The following is a 19,802-nucleotide window of genomic DNA, read 5'->3' as shown; positions in this document are numbered from 1 at the left end:
TAATTTCATTGGATGTATAGATGTCGTGTGGGGGGGAGGCTCGACAGCAGGTAGGACCCAGGCGCAGAGACGGGAGGCAAACGGGTTCAGGGCAAGTGGGTTTATTTAACTAACAAAAAGCGCTGCAGAGCAGGATGACAAAACTAAAAACAAAAACTTACTGTGGCATGGCAAGGGACATGGACGCCAGACAAGAAGACGTGATCAACATGAGCAGAAGTTAATGGACCAGCACAGGAGGAAGGCAGAGACAAGACTTATATACAGACAGGGCAGACAAGACACAGGTGAACACGATTAGGGCAGATGGGGACCAAAGGAAGTAAAACTCAAAAACATGACAAGACAGGAAACCTTTCAAAATAAAACAGGAAACAGAACCAAACAAGACAGAACAAGAACTAAAGCGGAAAAAAAGACAACAAACTGAAACCATGACAATAGAAAGGAAAAGAAGTTCAAACATTGATTATAAAAAAGGATATAAGAGATAAAAAAAAAGAAAAAGGAAAAGAAAAAAGATAAAATATTGATTTAATTGCATTTTGAATGAATAAAAAACAATGATTAATAGAATCAGAAATCAGAAAAAGTTTTATTGCCAGGTTCAGTAGAGCGCACTTTACAAAACGAGGAATTTGACTTGGTGTATAGTGCAATTAAGAATAAGTTAAAAATTAAGTTAACAACAACAACACACTATATACAGTAGAGTAAGGTGAATTAAAGTGGGAGCACAGATGGGCTGGGATGGTGGGGCCTGTAAGTGGCACCGACAGTCCTTTGGTGGGCGGGGGGGGGGGGGGGGGGGGGGGGAGGGGGGGTCACCTGGGGGAGTTGGGGTACTGTTCAGCAGGCTGACTGCAGTGGGGAAGAAGCTGTTCTTGTGGCGCGAGGTCCTGGTCCTGATGGACCGGAGCCTCTTGCCAGAAGGGAGGGGCCGAAAGAGATTATGTCCTGGATGAGAGGGGTTGGCTACAATCCTGGCTGCCCGCCTCCAGGTCCTGGAGATTTGCAGCTCCTGGAGAGACGGGAGGTGGCAGCCGATCACCTTCTCTGCTGAGTGGATGACGCGTTGCAGCTTGGCCTTGTCTCTGGCCGTGGCCGCAGCGAACCAGACTGTGATGGAGGACGTGAGGGTGGATTCGATGATGGCGGTGTAAAAGTCTACCAGCATCTTTTCAGGGAGGTGAAACTTCTTCAGCTGCCTCAGGAAGTACATCCTCTGCTGGACCTTCTTAGTGATGGAGCTGATGTTCTGCTCCCACTTGAGGTCCTGGCTGATGATGGTTCCCAGGAAGCAGAAGGACTCCACAGAGGTCACCGGGGAGTCACAGAGGATGACAGGGGGGAGGGGGGCTGGGGCCTTCCTGAAGTCCACTGTCATCTCCACTGTCTTCAGAGCATTAAGCTCCAGGTTGTTAGCGCTGCACTATGACACCAGCCTGGCTATTTCACTCCTGTAGGCCGACTCATCTCCGTCAGAGATGAGGCCGATGAGTGTGGTGTCGTCAGCAAACTTCAGGAGTTTGACAGACAGGTGACCAGCTGTGCAGCTGTTTGTGTACAGGGAGAGTAACAGGGGTGAAAGGACACAGCCCTGGGGGGATCCGGTGCTTGTGGTCCGAGTATCTGAGACGAGCTTCCCCAGCCTCACATACTGCTGTCTGTCCGTCAGGAAGTCTGTGATCCACCTGCAGGTGGAGTCAGGCACATTCATCTTGGAGAGTTTTTAATACTAAGTCTAGACAGATTTAACACAGGTTTTTGGATGAAAAAGGATTTTTTATAAATCATCTGTTACACTTTTAAGTCTGAAAAAAATATGGAAGGCAGCAAACACAGATCTCTACCGTTTTTAATTTTTTTGTGCTGATATTTGAAAGATAAGTTATGCAAAAAAATAGGTGTTTGCAGTTTTGCCTAAAAAGACGTTTTCGGACCTTTTTGGATCAAATGTTGTCTAAAAGTTCACCTGTAACTTCAATCATTCTGAATTTTTTTAGGAAAACTAAACCACTTCAACTGTGATCTGCAAGGCAATGGTAAAACTATATTTTTTATGGAACAGCCTGCAGTGTTTCTTGTGGGGATCTTTTCTGCCAGGGCTTGCCGGCTTGGTCGGTGGTTGTTGCTGTTACCAATCCAGTTGATATGGTTCTCCATCTGTGTCTAAGTGATATAATCAGAATCAGAATCGTTTATTGTCATTGTACATGGGGATACAATGAAATTGCAGCAGCCTTGGAGTGAAGGAGTTACATAAAATAAAAATAAAAATAGAATAGAAAAAGAAATACTGTATTTACAACTCTTAACAAAAAATGAACAATATGGACAGAAACTGTTAAATATTAAATATTTGTGAATAAAATAGAAAGGAATTACATGAGTTGCTGTGAGCACAGCTTAATAAATATCAAGTTATTGCACAGTGACCTGGTTAGACAGTCAGGATATTGCACGCATTGTAGTAAAATTAGAGTGAGGTGTGGTTGGTGGACGTATGTGCATTCCGTATGATAATTGCCTATGGAAAAAAGCTGTTTCTTAGTCTGTTTGTCCTGGTTCTGATGGACCTGTACCTCCTTCCAGAGGGCAGCAGTTCAAACAGAGGGAAAGCAGAATGGGTGGAGTTAGTGGTGATGCTAGTCACTCTGCTGATGCAGCGAGACTGGTAAATGTCCTTCAGTGAGGGGAGGGGGCAGCCGATGATCCTCTGCGCTGTCTTTACCACTCTCTGGAGACTCTGCCGTTCTGCTTCAGTGCAGTGGGAAAACCACACTGTGATGCCATAGGACAGAATGCTCTCAATGGTTGAGCGGTAGAACGTTACCAGCAGCTCCTGGCTGACGTCGTTCCTCCTAAGTTTTCTCAGGAAGTGCAGGCGTTGCTGGGCCTTCCTGATGACAGTCATGGTGTTGTTAGACCATGTGAGGTCAGCAGAGATGGTGGTGCCCAGGAGGGTGAAGCTGTGGACCCTCTCCACACAGTTTCCATCGATGTAGAGTGGGGGTGGATCTGTTCTGTTCTGCAAACTGGTGGGGGACGAAGATTGGAGGGAGGGAGTCTTTGATGTGTCCCAGGAGCAGCCGCTCCAGACACTTTGTGATTACAGCAGTGAGTGCAACTGGGCGGAAGTCCGTGAGGAAGGCTGTGGATGAGGACTTTTTGAGTATCGGGATGATAGTGGATGACTTCAGGCAAGCAGGGATGAAAGCCTGAGCTAGCGACAGGTTGAAGATTTTTGTGAAGACCTGGGAGAGTTGATCGGCGCAGGCCCGCAGAACCTTTCCGGGAACTCCATCAGGTCCCGCCGCTTTCCTGGGGTTTACCCTGCTGAACATCCGTGCCATCCGTGCCACGTCCATAAAGGCATTGTTTTTATATTTAGAGCTCTAAGCAACCAAACAGTTGTCTATATAAAAGAGCTTTTACAATTGTGCACTTTTAGCAGGCTGAAAAAATTATCTTTTTAAAATTGCCATTTCAAATTTGGGTTTTAAATTTTGTGTTCCATTTTTCTGTGCTTGTATTGGAAGGATTTGTTATTATTTTGTTTAAAAGTGCTACATATTGTATATACACATAATTTATTTAGAGAAATTTGCTATAGGTTGTGTTTTTTGGTTTTGTAGTTTAATTTCATTGGATTTATATTAAGGAAAAGAAGTTGCAGCATTGATTAAAAAAGGATAAAAGAGACATTTACTGTCTAAGTCTTATGTTACATCTGTAGAACTGTACTGAGAGTTGGGTTTTGTTTTGGAGCACATTCATATGTTTTGTTTGTAAAAAAAAAAAGATAAAATATTAAGTTAATTGCATTTTACATGACTAGAAAAGCAATGATTATTCATAAAAATCTATGAAAGACATACAAAACAAATGAAAAAGCAGTCTGCCCTCCCTCTTGTGTCTAAACTATTGTCACCTCACTTCTGGGTTAGTTAGCATATAAACAGGCAGCTGGTGTGTGTGTGTGTGTGGGGGGGGGGGGGGGGGGGTTGAAATTTGACTCCAGCAACAGGAAAGATTGAGGAGCAGGCTGCAGCATGAGGAAAAGACTGAACCATGTAAGAGGAAATGACATCCTACAGTTGACCAGTTCATTTTATATCTGTAAAGAATATTCAAGAAGCATTTAGACATGTTCAGCTATATGCGTGTTAAACTTGGTGTGGATATTTGAAGCATAAGTAATTTTAAAACACACTTGTTTGGAGTCCAGACGGAAAAAGCACAGGTTTTGGGATGAAAAAGGATTTTTTTTAAATCATCTGTTTCACCTGGACTTCTGAAAAAAATATGGAAGGCAGCAAACACAGATCCCTACATTTAAAAAAATAAATGGTGTTGATATATGATGATTAAGTTATGAAAAAAAATAGGTGTTTGTAGTTTTGCCTAAAAAGACGTTTTCGGACCTTTTTGGATGAAATGTTCTCTAAAAGTTCACCTGTAACTTCAATCATTCTGAATTTTTTTAGGAAGCAGTAGCACATAAATGCCTATGAAAGTTGAATTCTTGGTGCTGATAACCTAAACAGAATTTATGCTAAAAATCTTTGTTCAGTCCAAAATTTCATTAAAAAAATCAAGTGATGAAGTTTCTCGTAGACCCTATAGTGTTACATATCAAAGCTGGAGGTTATTAAAGGCATCTAATTCTGAAATCTCAGCTTCCTGAGACAAACGGCTGATTTATAATAAATTTCTATTATTTGGGTGCACATAATCGACCACTTCCTGTTACGCAGGCACCGTCAGGTGTACACCCATGAAACTTTACATGATGAGAGAGGACCCTTCTGAGTATCTCCAGTTTTAATTTCATGCACATCGGACAAAGCAAAGAGAAAATACAGGGCAGAATGTGCCCAATGCAATAACTAGGTGGCGCTATAGAGCTCGTCCAAGATTGTCATATCCATGGGTTCAGAATAGAAGCTTCATCATATCCATTGAATTTCAGTGAGATTGGACAAGGAATGTGCACGTGAGAGCAACTTTTGTGTGCATAGCGAGATGCCCAACTTTGCCGCTCTGTCACGACCACACCCCCGCATTGAAAGTTATGGTTTTTTGTCAGAGTAAACTTCAATGGCTTTTCAACAGGTGGACGTCATTTTCAGGTGTGTCGGCTCATCCTACTCGGAGTAGTGATGCTCCAAGTAAAACATGTCATTTCCTCTTGCCAGCAGGTGGCGCTACACTTTTTCCAGATTCTTTCACTGCAGATGTGTTCAGAGTCAGACTACAATCATGCACATCAATTTTGGATCAGATTGGATTATGCATGGCTGAGTAATGGCCATTTTTCTTTTCATGGCGTGTTTTCGAAACGACCTCCAATTTTGACGCGCCGCCATGGTCACAAACATCCATAAAAACTTAAAAGCTTTGCAATTTAACATCGGACATGTGTATAGTTTACAAAACCAAAGTTTGGAGTCATTACTCTCAAATCTCTAGGAGGAGTTCGTTCTAGAGCGAGGCCTGCGAATGACCAAAATACAGCAAAAATGACATATTGTCATCAAAATATCAGACTTCCTGTGCGACTGACAGCTTGGTCCCAAGAGACTTTTTTGTAGGTTTCTATCCGATGAACATGCCCTGTTAAAATCAGGTTTGTACTATAAAGCATATGGAGGTGCTCGCGAAAACAAATTTTGCAGGTGGCGCTATCGAGCCATTTTTGTTTACCTATGCCGTTCTCCTATAAAATATGAAATTTTTCGCGACTCCTGATGTGTATACAAAATTTGGTGAGTTTTGGGGTATGTTAAAGGCCTCAAAAAGGCGACGGAAAAGTCGGAAGAATAATAATAATAATTAAAGCTACAAGTAGCATTTAGCGGGCCCGAGCACGTGCGACCGCATGGCACGAGCGACCCCCCCGTGAGCAACGCCCTGCTCGAGCCATTCTCGTCGTTTTTTCTTGTCCATTCTGGAGCTCCAAGCTAATGTTAATACGACAGCAGCCTGGGGGGGGGGGGGGGGGGGGCCTGTAATCTGTTGCCTTAAGGGACAAAGACTTTTGCATATAGCATGAAAAAAATTCAAGCAATGATGATAATTGCTATCACTGTCCCTAAGGATGAGAACAATAGAACTCATTCAATTTCCACTACAATGTCTAGATGAGTGTCAGCTATGTCTGATAACTTGGCCAATTAGCTGGACCGGGATCTTGCAAAGTGCAGGTGGTTAACGTCCAGTGTGATGAGTCTGTGGACGGCAACAGTACAGCATAGCTTTTGGTTTCCACAAGAGAAGAACTCCTGACACATCTGCCCTAACAGACAACTACAAGAGGAGTTGAAATGTATAACACGGTGAAGGAGTTTTTGTGCAGAAAAAGGTACAATTAGAAAAGCTGGTAGCAGTGACTGCAGATGGGACTCCTGCTATGATCAATAGACAAACAGGTTTCATCACTCACTGTAAAGCTGACCCAGACTTTCCAAAATGTCTGCATTACTGCTGCGTCATTCACCAGCAGGCCTTATGTGCAGAAGTGATTGGCTCTGGACATATAATGACTCTTATTCTGAAAATCGTAAACAACCTCAGCTGCAAAGCAAAACAGCACAGGATTTTTAAGGTGCTATTGGAGGAGATGTCTGTTGAATATGGTGAATATGAACATTGTGAATCTGAACTTGCATTCTTGACTGACATTACTGGAAAACTAAACCACTTGATCTGCGAGCTGCAAGACAATGGCAAAACTATTTTTTTTTGACCAGCCTGCCTTAGCCAGTGTTTTTCTTGTGGGGATCTTTTCTGCCAGGGCTTGTCAGCTTGGTCAGTGGATGTTGCTGCAGTTGTCTCCCTTGCTGGGACAGCTGGAGTTAAACACAGCAGCTCACGGCTCTGAAGTGGACCCCGTTGCTGTCCCAGTCTGGATGGGCACTGTGGCGATGTTCCAATGGCCAGGCTGGCTCCTGGTATAAAGAGATTCCCAAATACCATTTCCTAACCGCAGAGCCAAGGATGTGTTTACATGTTTAGGTCAAAAATGTGATGGACATCTTTATGTTGTCTATTGATGTAAGTTTAAACCTAAACATGCCACCCTGTTATTAATCCAGTTGATATGGTTCTCCATCTGTGTCTAGGTGATAGAAAAGCATTTTTTTTTATATTTAGAGCTCTAAGCAAACAAACAGTTGTCTATATAAAAGAGCTTTTACAATTGTGCACTTTTAGCAGGTCTCTGAGTTCATGTGACCAATGTATGGTGGATTTTCACAGACCTTGTTTAAAACTGAAGGTGAGAGAGACTTAGAGAAATGGCTTCATTGTTCTGGAGTTCTTTGTTTCATCCACAGAAGAGTAGAATTGGTGATTGATTTTGAAAAGCTGCTGAAAAAGTATCTTTTTCAAATTGCAATTTCTAACTTGGGTTTTACATTTTGTGTTCCATTTTTTGTGCTTTATTTGGGAAGCATTTGTTATTTGTTTGGTGTTTTTAAGGTTCTGCAAATATACACATCATTTTTTAGAGACATTTGTTATCAGTTGTGTTTGTTGATTTGTAGTTTAATTTCATTGGATGTATAGATGTCGTGTGGGGGGGAGGCTCGAGAGCAGGTAGGACCCAGGCGCAGAGACGGGAGGCAAACGGGTTCAGGGCAAGTGGGTTTATTTAACTAACAAAAAGCGCTGCAGAGCAGGATGACAAAACTAAAAACAAAAACTTACTGTGGCATGGCAAGGGACATGGACGCCAGACAAGAAGACGTGATCAACATGAGCAGAAGTTAATGGACCAGCACAGGAGGAAGGCAGAGACAAGACTTATATACAGACAGGGCAGACAAGACACAGGTGAACACGATTAGGGCAGATGGGGACCAAAGGAAGTAAAACTCAAGAAACATGACAAGACAGGAAACCTTTCAAAATAAAACAGGAAACAGAACCAAACAAGACAGAACAAGAACTAAAGCGAAAAACAAGACAACAAACTGAAACCATGACAATAGAAAGGAAAAGAAGTTCAAACATTGATTATAAAAAAGGATATAAGAGATAAAAAAAAAAGAAAAAGGAAAAGGAAAAAAAATAAAATATTGATTTAATTGCATTTTGAATGAATAAAAAACAATGATTAATAGAATCAGAATCAGAATCAGAAATCAGAAAAAGTTTTATTGCCAGGTTCAGTAGAGCGCACTTTACAAAACGAGGAATTTGACTTGGTGTATAGTGCAATTAAGAATAAGTTAAAAATTAAGTTAACAACAACAACACACTATATACAGTAGAGTAAGGTGAATTAAAGTGGGAGCACAGATGGGCTGGGATGGTGGGGCCTGTAAGTGGCACCGACAGTCCTTTGGTGGGCGGGGGGGGGGGGGGTCACCTGGGGGAGTTGGGGTACTGTTCAGCAGGCTGACTGCAGTGGGGAAGAAGCTGTTCTTGTGGCGCGAGGTCCTGATGGACCGGAGCCTCTTGCCAGAAGGGAGGGGCCGAAAGAGATTATGTCCTGGATGAGAGGGGTTGGCTACAATCCTGGCTGCCCGCCTCCAGGTCCTGGAGATGTGCAGCTCCTGGAGAGACGGGAGGTGGCAGCCGATCACCTTCTCTGCTGAGTGGATGACGCGTTGCAGCTTGGCCTTGTCTCAGAAACTGTTAAATATTAAATATTTGTGAATAAAATAGAATGGAATTACATGAGTTGCTGTGAGCACAGCTTAATAAATATCAAGTTATTGCACAGTGACCCGGTTAGACAGTCAGGATATTGCACGCATTGTAGTAAAATTAGAGTGAGGTGTGGTTGGTGGACGTATGTGCATTCCGTATGATAATTGCCTGTGGAAAAAAGCTGTTTCTTAGTCTGTTTGTCCTGGTTCTGATGGACCTGTACCTCCTTCCAGAGGGCAGCAGTTCAAACAGAGGGAAAGCAGAATGGGTGGAGTTAGTGGTGATGCTAGTCACTCTGCTGAGGCAGCGAGACTGGTAAATGTCCTTCAGTGAGGGGAGGGGGCAGCCGATGATCCTCTGCGCTGTCTTTACCACTCTCTGGAGACTCTGCCGTTCTGCTTCAGTGCAGTGGGAAAACCACACTGTGATGCCATAGGACAGAATGCTCTCAATGGTTGAGCGGTAGAACGTTACCAGCAGCTCCTGGCTGACGTCGTTCCTCCTAAGTTTTCTCAGGAAGTGCAGGCGTTGCTGGGCCTTCCTGATGACAGTCATGGTGTTGTTAGACCATGTGAGGTCAGCAGAGATGGTGGTGCCCAGGAGGGTGAAGCTGTGGACCCTCTCCACACAGTTTCCATCGATGTAGAGTGGGGGTGGATCTGTTCTGTTTTTTCTGAAGTCCAGGATGATCTCCTTGGTCTTGGTGGTGTTCAGGATGAGGTTATTAGCCTGACACCACCTTGAGAGTTTCAGGACTTCGTCTCTGTAGGCCGTCTCGTCGTCCCCAGAGATCAGCCCCACCACAGTAGTGTCGTCTGCAAACTTCACCACGGTGTTGCTGGTGTGGGCTGGTCTGCAGTCTGCTGTGTACAGTGTATACAGCAGAGGACTCAGCACACATCCCTGTGTGGAGCCTGTGCTCAGCGTCCGGGTGGAGGAGAGGTGGGGGTCAAGTTTGACTGTCTGTGGTCTGTTTGTCAGGAAGTCCTTGATCCACGAGCAGGTGAGTGGGTGGAGTCCTAGTTCAGACAGTTTGTTGACCAGAATGTCAGGAATGATTGTGTTAAAGGCTGAGCTATAGTCCACAAAGAGCATCCTGGCGTAGGTGTCTCTGTGTTCCAGGTGGCTCAGCGCAGTGTGGAGGGTGATGGAAATGGCATCATCCGTTGATCTGTTTGCTTTGTAAGCAAACTGGTGGGGGACGAAGATTGGAGGGAGGGAGTCTTTGATGTGTCCCAGGAGCAGCCGCTCCAGACACTTTGTGATGACAGCAGTGAGTGCAACTGGGCGGAAGTCCGTGAGGAAGGCTGTGGATGAGGACTTTTTGGGTATCGGGATGACAGTGGATGACTTCAGGCAAGCAGGGATGAAAGCCTGAGCTAGCGACAGGTTGAAGATTTTTGTGAAGACCTGGGAGAGTTGATCGGCGCAGGCCCGCAGAACCTTTCCGGGAACTCCATCAGGTCCCGCCGCTTTCCTGGGGTTTACCCTGCTGAACATCCGTGCCATCCGTGCCACGTCCATAAAGGCATTGTTTTTATATTTAGAGCTCTAAGCAACCAAACAGTTGTCTATATAAAAGAGCTTTTACAAATGTGCACTTTTAGCAGGCTGAAAAAATTATCTTTTTAAAATTGCCATTTCAAATTTGGGTTTTAAATTTTGTGTTCCATTTTTCTGTGCTTGTATTGGAAGGATTTGTTATTATTTTGTTTAAAAGTGCTACATATTGTATATACACATAATTTATTTAGAGAAATTTGCTATACGTTGTGTTTTTTGGTTTTGTAGTTTAATTTCATTGGATTTATATTAAGGAAAAGAAGTTGCAGCATTGATTAAAAAAGGATAAAAGAGACATTTACTGTCTAAGTCTTATGTTACATCTGTAGAACTGTACTGAGAGTTGGGTTTTGTTTTGGAGCACATTCATATGTTTTGTTTGTAAAAAAAAAAGATAAAATATTAGGTTAATTGCATTTTACATGACTAGAAAAGCAATGATTATTCATAAAAATCTATGAAAGACATACAAAACAAATGAAAAAGCAGTCTGCCCTCCCTCTTGTGTCTAAACTCTTGTCACCTCACTTCTGGGTTAGTTAGCATATGAACTGGCAGCTGGTGTGTGTGTGTGGGGGGGGGGGGGGGGGTGAAATTTGACTCCAGCAACAGGGATGATTGAGGAGCAGGCTGCAGCATGAGGAAAAGACTTAAGCATGTAAGAGGAAATGACATCCTACAGTTGACCAGTTCATTTTATATCTGTAAAGAATATTCAAGAAGCATTTAGACATGTTCCGCTATATGCGTGTGAAACTTGGTGTGGATATTTGAAGCATAAGTAATTTTAAAACACACTTGTTTGGAGTCCAGACGGAAAAAGCACAGGTTTTGGGATGAATCAGGATTTTTTTTAAATCATCTGTTTCACCTGGACTTCTGAAAAAAATATGGAAGGCAGCAAACACAGATCCCTACATTTAAAAAAATAAATGGTGTTGATATATGATGATTAAGTTATGAAAAAAAATAGGTGTTTGTAGTTTTGCCTAAAAAGACGTTTTCGGACCTTTTTGGATGTAATGCTCTCTAAGATGTCACCTGTAACTTCAATCATTCTGAATTTTTTTAGGAAGCAGTAGCACATAAATGCCTATTAAAGTCTAGTCTTTGGTGCTGATAACCTAAACAGAATTTATGCTAAAAATCTTTGTTCAGTCCAAAATTGCATAGGAAAAAAAGAGGTATGAAGTTTCTCATAGACCCTATTGTGTTACATATCAAAGCTGGAGGTTATTAAAGGCATCTAATTCTGAAATCTCAGCTTCCTGAGACAAACGGCTGATTTATAATAAATTTCTATTATTTGGGTGCACATAATCGACCACTTCCTGTTACGCAGGCACCGTCAGGTGTACACCCATGAAACTTCAGATTATGAGAGAGGACCCTTCTGAGTATCTCCAGTTTTAATTTCATGCACATTGGACAAAGCAATTAGATAAAAATGGGCAGAATGTGCCCAATGCAATAACTAGGTGGCGCTATAGAGCTCGTCCAAGATTGTCATATCCATGGGTTCAGAATAGAAGCTTCATCATATCCATTGAATTTCAGTGAGATTGGACAAGGAATGTGCACGTGAGAGCAACTTTTGTGTGCATGGCGAGATGCCCAACTTTGCCGCTCTGTCACGACCACACCCCCGCATTGAAAGTTATGGTTTTTTGTCAGAGTAAACTTCAATGGCTTTTCAACAGGTGGATGTCATTTTCAGGTGTGTCGGCTCATCCTACTCAGAGCAGTGATGCTCCAAGTAAAACATGTCATTTCATCTTGCCAGCAGGTGGCGCTACACTTTTTCCGGATTCTTTCACTGCAGATGTGTTCAGAGTCAGACTACAATCATGCATATCAATTTTGGATCAGATTGGAATATGCATGGCTGAGTTATGGCCATTTTTCTTTTCATGGCGTGTTTTCGAAACAACGTCAAATTTCTACGCGCCGCCACGGCCACAAACTTCTGTAAAAACTTAAAAGCTTTGCAATTTAACATCGGACATGTGTATAGTTTACAAAACCAAAGTTTGGAGTCATTATTCACAAATCTCTAGGAGGAGTTCGTTCTAGAAGGAGGCCTGCAAATGTCCAAAATAGAGCAAAAATGACATATTGACCTCAATATATCAGACTTCCTGTGCGAGTGACAGGTGGGTCCTTTCAGACTTTTTTGTAGGTCTCCATCTGAAGAACATGCCCTGTAAAAATCAAGCTTGTACGTTAAAGCGTATGCGGGGCGTCGGGACAAAAGTCACTGTAGGTGGCGCTGTCGAGCCATTTTTGCGCACCCATGCCAATTTCCCATAAAATACGAAATTTTTCACGACTCCTGATGTGTGTGCCAAATTTGGTGAGTTTTGGGGTATGTTAAAGGCCTCAAAAATGCGATTCTTCCGGCAGAAGAAAAATAATAATAATAATAAACCTAACAGATACAATAGGGTCCTTGCACTCCGTGCTCGGGCCCTAATAATAATAATAATAATAAACCTAACAGATACAATAGGGTCCTTGCACTCCGTGCTCGGGCCCTAATAAACCTAACAGATACAATAGGGTCCTTGCACTCCGTGCTCGGGCCCTAATAATAAACCTAACAGATACAATAGGGTCCTTGCACTCCGTGCTCGGGCCCTAATAATAATAATAATAATAAACATTCGAATTACAATAGGGTCCTTGCACTCCGTGCTCGGGCCCTAAAAATAACCAGAAGAAAAAAATGAATAGACGGCAGAAGGATCAGAGTTTGAGGCAAGACGGAAAAAAAAGAGTGAGAATGCAGGCAGAGTGAGAAGTGTGGTAATACTGAGTTCATTTTTCTTTTTTCATGTGGGGGAGAAAGGCACAGTGCTGTCAGAGGAAGTACAATTTTTGGAAGAAAAAAAAACGGTACCCAGCCCATGAAGTGTGTTCTTAAAAATATTTTACACAAGATATTTGCTTTAGCTAATAAAATGTTAATACAATAATAGCCTTTAATTAAGAGATTCAGATGACAACCAGCATGAATGTTAGTTTAAATCTGATTTTTCTGAGAACCCTTTTTTTTTCTTTAAGTCATCTTTATGTAATTCACATTAGGATTTACAAAACCAGTTGTTTTAATGAATCTGAAACATGAAACCGACATTTCTTATTTGATGTAAACAACAGGAGATTTGTCATGATTACTCAAGTATGCAGAAACGTCAGCAGTAAACTAGCTAATAAGCTAATAAGCAACTCTTATATGTGATTAGCTGCAGAATAAATCTAAGAAAAAAATGTGTCTCAAGCTTAAAATTTTTATAAATGTTATTGATATGATGGAAAAATAACTTGATGAATAAATTTAAAAAAAGCATAAAATCCAAAATAGTACAACAGTAGAAATCTAAAGCCTGGAACTACTTGGAAACACAGTTCCATGAGAAGCAGAAAGGCATTATTGAAAACCAACAAAAGATAAATAAGACCAGACAGTAATAATGCCCAAGGAGAGCCAAATTACAAAATCAGAACTAAATAACTAACCAAGCAGGTATGCAGGTACTAACATTTTAAAAATTCAAAGCAAGGAACAAAAACTGGAAAAAAAAAATGGTTTACAGCGAAAGAAAAAAAAGAGAATGTTTTTCAGTGAGGAATGTTTTTGCAGAATGTAAAGTCAATTTCTAAGACCATGAGTCTACTTAAGGAATTAATGGCCAGAGTCAGTCCCAACAAACCTTTTTTCACAAAATCATTACAGCTATTCTGACCGCTTGACTTTTTTGTTGTTCTTTCACCTTGTACCAGATGATTTATTGCACGGTGCTGACATAATGTCTTTGGATCTAATGTGTGTGGAAACAAACGTTAGCCGCAGAGTGATATTCTGACCACAGTGCAGAATAGTAAGTGGAGTGTCCGTAGAGCAGACACTGAAGGTTTAAGTCCTCGTGTAGTTGGGTGTCCTCGCTGATGGCATCTTCACGCTGACTCACTTTAAGCTGCAGGGTAGCTGATGTGTAGCTGAACTACCTGATTTCCCTTGCAGTGTGAGAAGCACATCAGCCTTCCAAAGTGCTTAATATCACAGGATGCATGTGCACATTACACTTGCATTTTAGGTTTAGATGACTCATCTTCTGCCAGATGCCAATTTGGCCTTTAGGTAAATTTTTTCTTCTAAATGTGTCACTGAAAGTTGAGTTTTTAACTACTCAATTGCCATAAAATGTATCCTGTTAACTTGATGACAGCCTGCATGAGTTAGATCTGTTTTACTAAAATTGTTTTTGATGTTCTGGATGAGCAAAGAGTGCTAGAGCCCTAGTCACATACAGCGGTATGGGGGTTATGGGGGCCACATTGTAAGGGGAGCGCAGGGACGTTGTCGGCCACATGGGACGTTGTTGAATTATCGTGTGTGTGGTAAGTGTATCAAGAAGTTTTTGTAACGCTAATGGCAGAACAGGTGATCCTGTAATAAGATGCTCTTACGCTTTTCTATCTTCTATTAAGGGTCAGTTTCAGTTTAGTTTTAGTTTATTTCAAACACAAAACAAATGAAAAAGTCAACACAGTGGTTTAAAAGACATAAAATAATACAGTGTGCTTGAAAAGGACTGGGTTGAAGAGAAATCTTGTCTGCTCCCACCCCTTTTTACAAAACCTGATGATGTACGTATTCAACACGCTATTTACAGATAGGTACAAAACATACAAAACAAAGTGCTTTACAGTCACAGTTTCACACAGCCATCCACACACACATACACACACCGCTGCCAAACGCTGTCGACAACCTATTACCACCAGGAGCATTGTGGAGTTCAGTTCCTTGCCCATGGACACTTTGTTTGATACATGGGCGGGCAAAGCGGGACCTGAATCCATGATCCTTCTATCAGAGGTCGACTGCTTTACCTCTGCACCATGTCAGCGTGTAATAAGCTGCAAGTACTGGCCCCTTACTGACCTCCCACAAATGCCGCGTGCACGGGGTGTCGATGTGATTCATAGGTGTTCGTAGAATTCCTACACAAATGATGCTCTGATGGACTAATTCCCCATTTTAAACCAATGGCGGCACCACGTGAACAACAAGTGATAAGTGCCTCATGTGCGGTCCGCAGGATATGGGGGGTAGAAAAATCCTTACAACACACCTGCATCTCACTAACCTCACCCTTACTTTATCCTTGCATGTTGTATAAGGGTTCACTATGACCTGTTGCTTGTAGCACGCCTTAAAAAAAGAAAATTGGCATTAATATTTTTGCTCTACAGGCTCACCGAGTGGTCTACCCCCTTGATATTTTATGCGGGCCACCTGCATGCCTCATACAGGTTTGTTAATTTTTTGCCCACAGACAGCCGTACGCATAATTAACGGCAGTTGTGACTAAGGCTTTGTGCAAAAGCAAAGATGTGATCTTTTCTTTTGTTATATAGCTAACACCTTATTCTTTATTCGTCTTTTAGTTTGTGATCAAAAATAATTGTGGCACCTGGATTAAAGTTTGAACTCTTCTTACAGCAGATGCGGATCAAATCCACGGACTGGCACATCTGTGTTTCTTGATTTTCTACAGAAACCTTGTGTACATCTGCCTTCTGCCTTCACACCAAGCGGCACTGTGTCGTCTCCACTCCAGCAGGTGTGTTCTGATTAAAAGGTATGTTTGACCCCACAATTATGTGATTGAGTTAATTATTTGATGGCTGATAAAGTGTGGGTTTACATTGCACCATTTGATCAGATCAACAGTTAAATTATTATTGATGATAATAGTCCTTTTGACTTTGTTGTGATTAAAAACTATTGGTTCAGAACTTCAGAACTTTAACTGTGTATGACATTCCAAACCTAAAGAAAAATCAATGCATAAAAAAATGTGTTTAGGTTTTAGAGGTTATCATTAAAATGTTTATCAAATTCATGGTGCATTGAAGGTTTTGTATTTTTATCTAGTCGCAGATTACAGCGTCACTTAAATTAGTAAATTCAGATAGCTAGTTTTTTGTGCGTTTGCTTTTTTGCATTTAGGTTTTGCTCCTTCGTGGTAATACCACATTTAAGTCAGCCATTTCAGCTGCTTTCTGTTTTAATGATGGTCGATTATTTTTAAGCCTGTGGTTTCAGTTGCTTATTGTTAGATTCTCTCTTGTCACTCAAAGGGGCACTCTCCTCAGTCGTGTCTTTGTTCCTTCATGTTTCAGCGCAAAAAAGTTTTAGAGTTTTATTTCCACAGTTCAGGTTTCCTGTTCCCATTTTTTTTTCTCTTTATTCTGCCTCTGGCTCTCCTGAACATTTCCCACCCTTTCATGACATCCAGTTTGGCTGCACAGGCTATGAAAACATCTTCAAATGGTTATAGAATTTTTTTGGGGCCGTGTTGTGTGTCCTAAATTAAAACACAAAGACTACAAACCTTTGGTGTCTGGTCTCAAAACAAACTGTGAAATATGCATAAAGGTGTCAACAAAAAAGGCACTTTTATTAATAATGCATGAGATCACAATGAAGCAGCAGGTAATAAATATCTTAGTTTTCGAGTTTAAATAATCATTTAGTTGCTTCACTAAGTTCTCAGAGGTTGTCTGTAATTGCTGGAGACAGACTGTAATTAGTATTTTATAAAAAAATAAGTATTAAAAGACTGGAAAATCTCTGTAGCAGAAAAAAAAACAATAGTGAGAACCTCACATTATCTGCAAGCAAAATCCTATTTCCTATTTCATAGACAGAAAAGCTTTAATAGAGGCTAAAAAAAAGACCAGTGAGCGTAAATTAATGAAATGATCAATATCGCTGACGTGTTATTAAAGCACACTTAGATTGGAGATTTGGGATTATGCATCTCAGGGTGTTGCATTAAGGTCTTGCAGGTGTTGGTGTTTGAGGAATGTGAGAACTTATTTTTTTGTCAGATACAACACTTTTTTCTTTTTTTTTTTTACTGCTCTTTTGTCTGGAGATAACCAGCTTTCGAGCATTTAAAATGGAGCATAGGTTACCATGGCAATTGTAGCAAATGCTCCAACTTTGTGAAACTCTAAATGAAGCCTTGGACTTAAAGATTTCTTCCTAACCAGCAATTTCAGTCCATAGTTGAGGCGTCCAGAAGAGTGCAGCCATGGTTGATGGATCAGGAAAAGGAAAGGTGTGGAAAATGTTGTGGAATCCAGTCTCAGACAGGCAATAGACAAACAGACATGCAATGTATATCCATCTAACCATCAGAGTTCAGAGCAAATAATTCTTTAGCTTCACCTTGAAATAGCCATTGATATTCAAAGATGCATCATCTTCCTCGGAGTCTGTCACTTTGTGCCAAGTTGAAAGTTTCTTTCTTTTCTCTGAGATTGAAAAGACAGGAAGAGGCTGGGATTTTCAGCTGGTTGCAATCTGCAACCTCGCCACTAGATCTCATTAAATCCTCCACACTGCTCCATTAAGGCAAAGTGTGACAATGAATATGATGTGAGGATGTTACAAGTATGAGGCACAGAAAGCGATATCCAACAATGACTATCTAATGCAATGCAATTTTAACATCGGGGAGAATTTTGATCTTATCTCTAATTCTCTTTCTCTTCTGCTTCCCTTCTTCCCTCTTTTCATGTCCATTACCATTTCTCTCCTTTTCCTATTCTTCCCCTGCTGCCTCTTTTGCTCACATTTAAAAAAAGAAATGATCATCGGTGCTGAAAAGGCCACAAAACCTTGCAGCGGCTTGCTCACTCTTTTCCCTTTTTTGCACCCCCACATTTCTTCCTCAGATAATAATCTTCAATAATAATATCAAAGTAGGATTTACAAGCATTTACACCTCTCTGCAAACGGCAAGTAGAACTAATTGTGTGTGTATCAGTGGAAGCGTGTACATGCAGAAGTGTGAGCAAAAGCGATGTTTTAAATAAGTCTGAGTGTCACAGAGCACACATAAAGTGTCTCTGCTCCTAGTTTATCTCATTGTTTGAACAGACTGCTTTAATTAGGACAGGCCTGTTGGTCTGTGTGTGTGTGTGGTGTGTGTGTGTCTGCAGGAAGATCCTGTTGGTGTGTGTCCCCTTACTGCCCCCATGTGGAGAATTGTTGAAAAGGGTACGCTTCATGCTCCAGTCTGATTTTTCCGCACACACATATGCACAGATGCAGACGCTCACACACTCCAATGACATGGTATTATATTTGGAAACACAATTTCATGCTATCAGTACCGGCTAGCTATTCAATTTATATGACAGTCATCTTCAGAATGTGTGTGTCTGTGTGGGTGTTCATGGTCGTGTAAGTTGCTGTGTCTATATGCATCTGCGTGCCTGAGTGAACAGGTCATCTGTTTGTTTCACACTCATTATCCAAGTTTATTAAAATTAGAAGTTGGTTGTCATAGCAACGTCTGGATTCACTATAATTATGTTGATTGAAAATGTGAAAATTAATTAAAAAGTCAGGAAAAAGATCTCACAGCAGATGATCAGCAAAACACAGAAATGATTTAGATCTCTGCTTCTCATTCTCTCCCTCCTGCTTTTCTAAACACATGCACTCGCTCACACACACTTACTGTTTTTTTTTTCTTTTTCTCTCAAACCTCTTATGTCCTTTATTGCCACACAGCACTGGATTATTTGTATTCAACTCTGACTCAAGCTCTATCCACACTCTTTTCACACTTATCTATACATGCTTCATGATGCTGAAATTGATGTTCTTCAAAGAAAAGAAAAAAGGCAGTAGTGATGCAAACACAATCCCATTTACACTATAGCTTCCATTTCTTTCACTCAACCCATTCTCAACTTGTTTTACAAGCAGGCATGCCATGGCATGTTTCATGCTGCCGGAGCAGACACACCAGCATCCCAGCAGCAGAAGTAACACATAACACCATGAACCTCACAGTCGTACTCTCTTCCAGTTCCTTGATTATCCCGCCTTTCTCCAAACCCAAAGCTCTTGTTGCCCGTCTGTTTTCCTTTTCCAGAATGAATAAATAGGCTCAGCAAAGTGTTTTCTGTTCTTTTATTAGCAACTGCAAACACAGAAACAATGGCTTCACCCTCAACAATCTACCTCTCCCCTCTTTGTTTGCTCTTCTCATCAGCTTTAATGAACCACAAATCTCATTAACCACTCTTTTATCAGCTCCACCATCACAACCTCCTGCACTCGGGCGCAAGTCTTTAAAGCAGACTACTCATTACATTTGTTGTCATTTTCTGCATTTGGACAAATACCTCGAGGACTAAATGAAATCTGTATTTTATTTGTTTGTGACACAGAACCTACCTTGATGTTTTGAGGTTTCCTATGCTGGCAAAAATAAGTGTAACAGGGTTATGGCAGTTTTTCTACAGTCCCAGTCCCACTTCATGGCTCAGGTTACTCTGTCTTGATTCATTGCCAACTAATCTTCGGCATGTTCAGCATCTCACCATGGTGATGTGAAGGAGGATGGTGTTTCATATTTTCAGCCATAAGTTGAAAGGATTGAGGAGGTGGCAGGAAGATGAAAGATATTTTTCAGAGATGACATAGCATGAACATCGATTTTGTTTGATGCAGCAGCGAAGGGGAGCCGTGATACCAAGCCTGT

At 41.4% G+C, this 19,802-nt stretch overlaps 1 long non-coding RNA gene across 1 annotated transcript in view; it reads left to right on the top strand.

The window, feature by feature from the left end:
* Window positions 1-15,877, top strand: part of LOC144990992 (uncharacterized) — a 37,990-nt gene extending 22,113 nt beyond the window's left edge. Inside the window, exons 2-3 of the long non-coding RNA XR_013654874.1 lie at window positions 15,484-15,543; window positions 15,734-15,877. This is a non-coding gene — a long non-coding RNA (uncharacterized LOC144990992). The remainder of the gene's footprint in view (window positions 1-15,483; window positions 15,544-15,733) is intronic.
* Window positions 15,878-19,802: the final 3,925 nt, after the last annotated feature.

The sequence above is a fragment of the Oryzias latipes genome, chromosome 3 (assembly GCF_053564925.1).
Source record: "Oryzias latipes strain Hd-rR chromosome 3, Olatipes_Hd-rR_3.1".
Lineage (NCBI taxonomy): Eukaryota > Metazoa > Chordata > Actinopteri > Beloniformes > Adrianichthyidae > Oryzias > Oryzias latipes.
The sequence above is the reverse complement of the archived record's forward strand: the minus strand, read 5'-3'. Positions and strand labels throughout refer to the sequence as shown.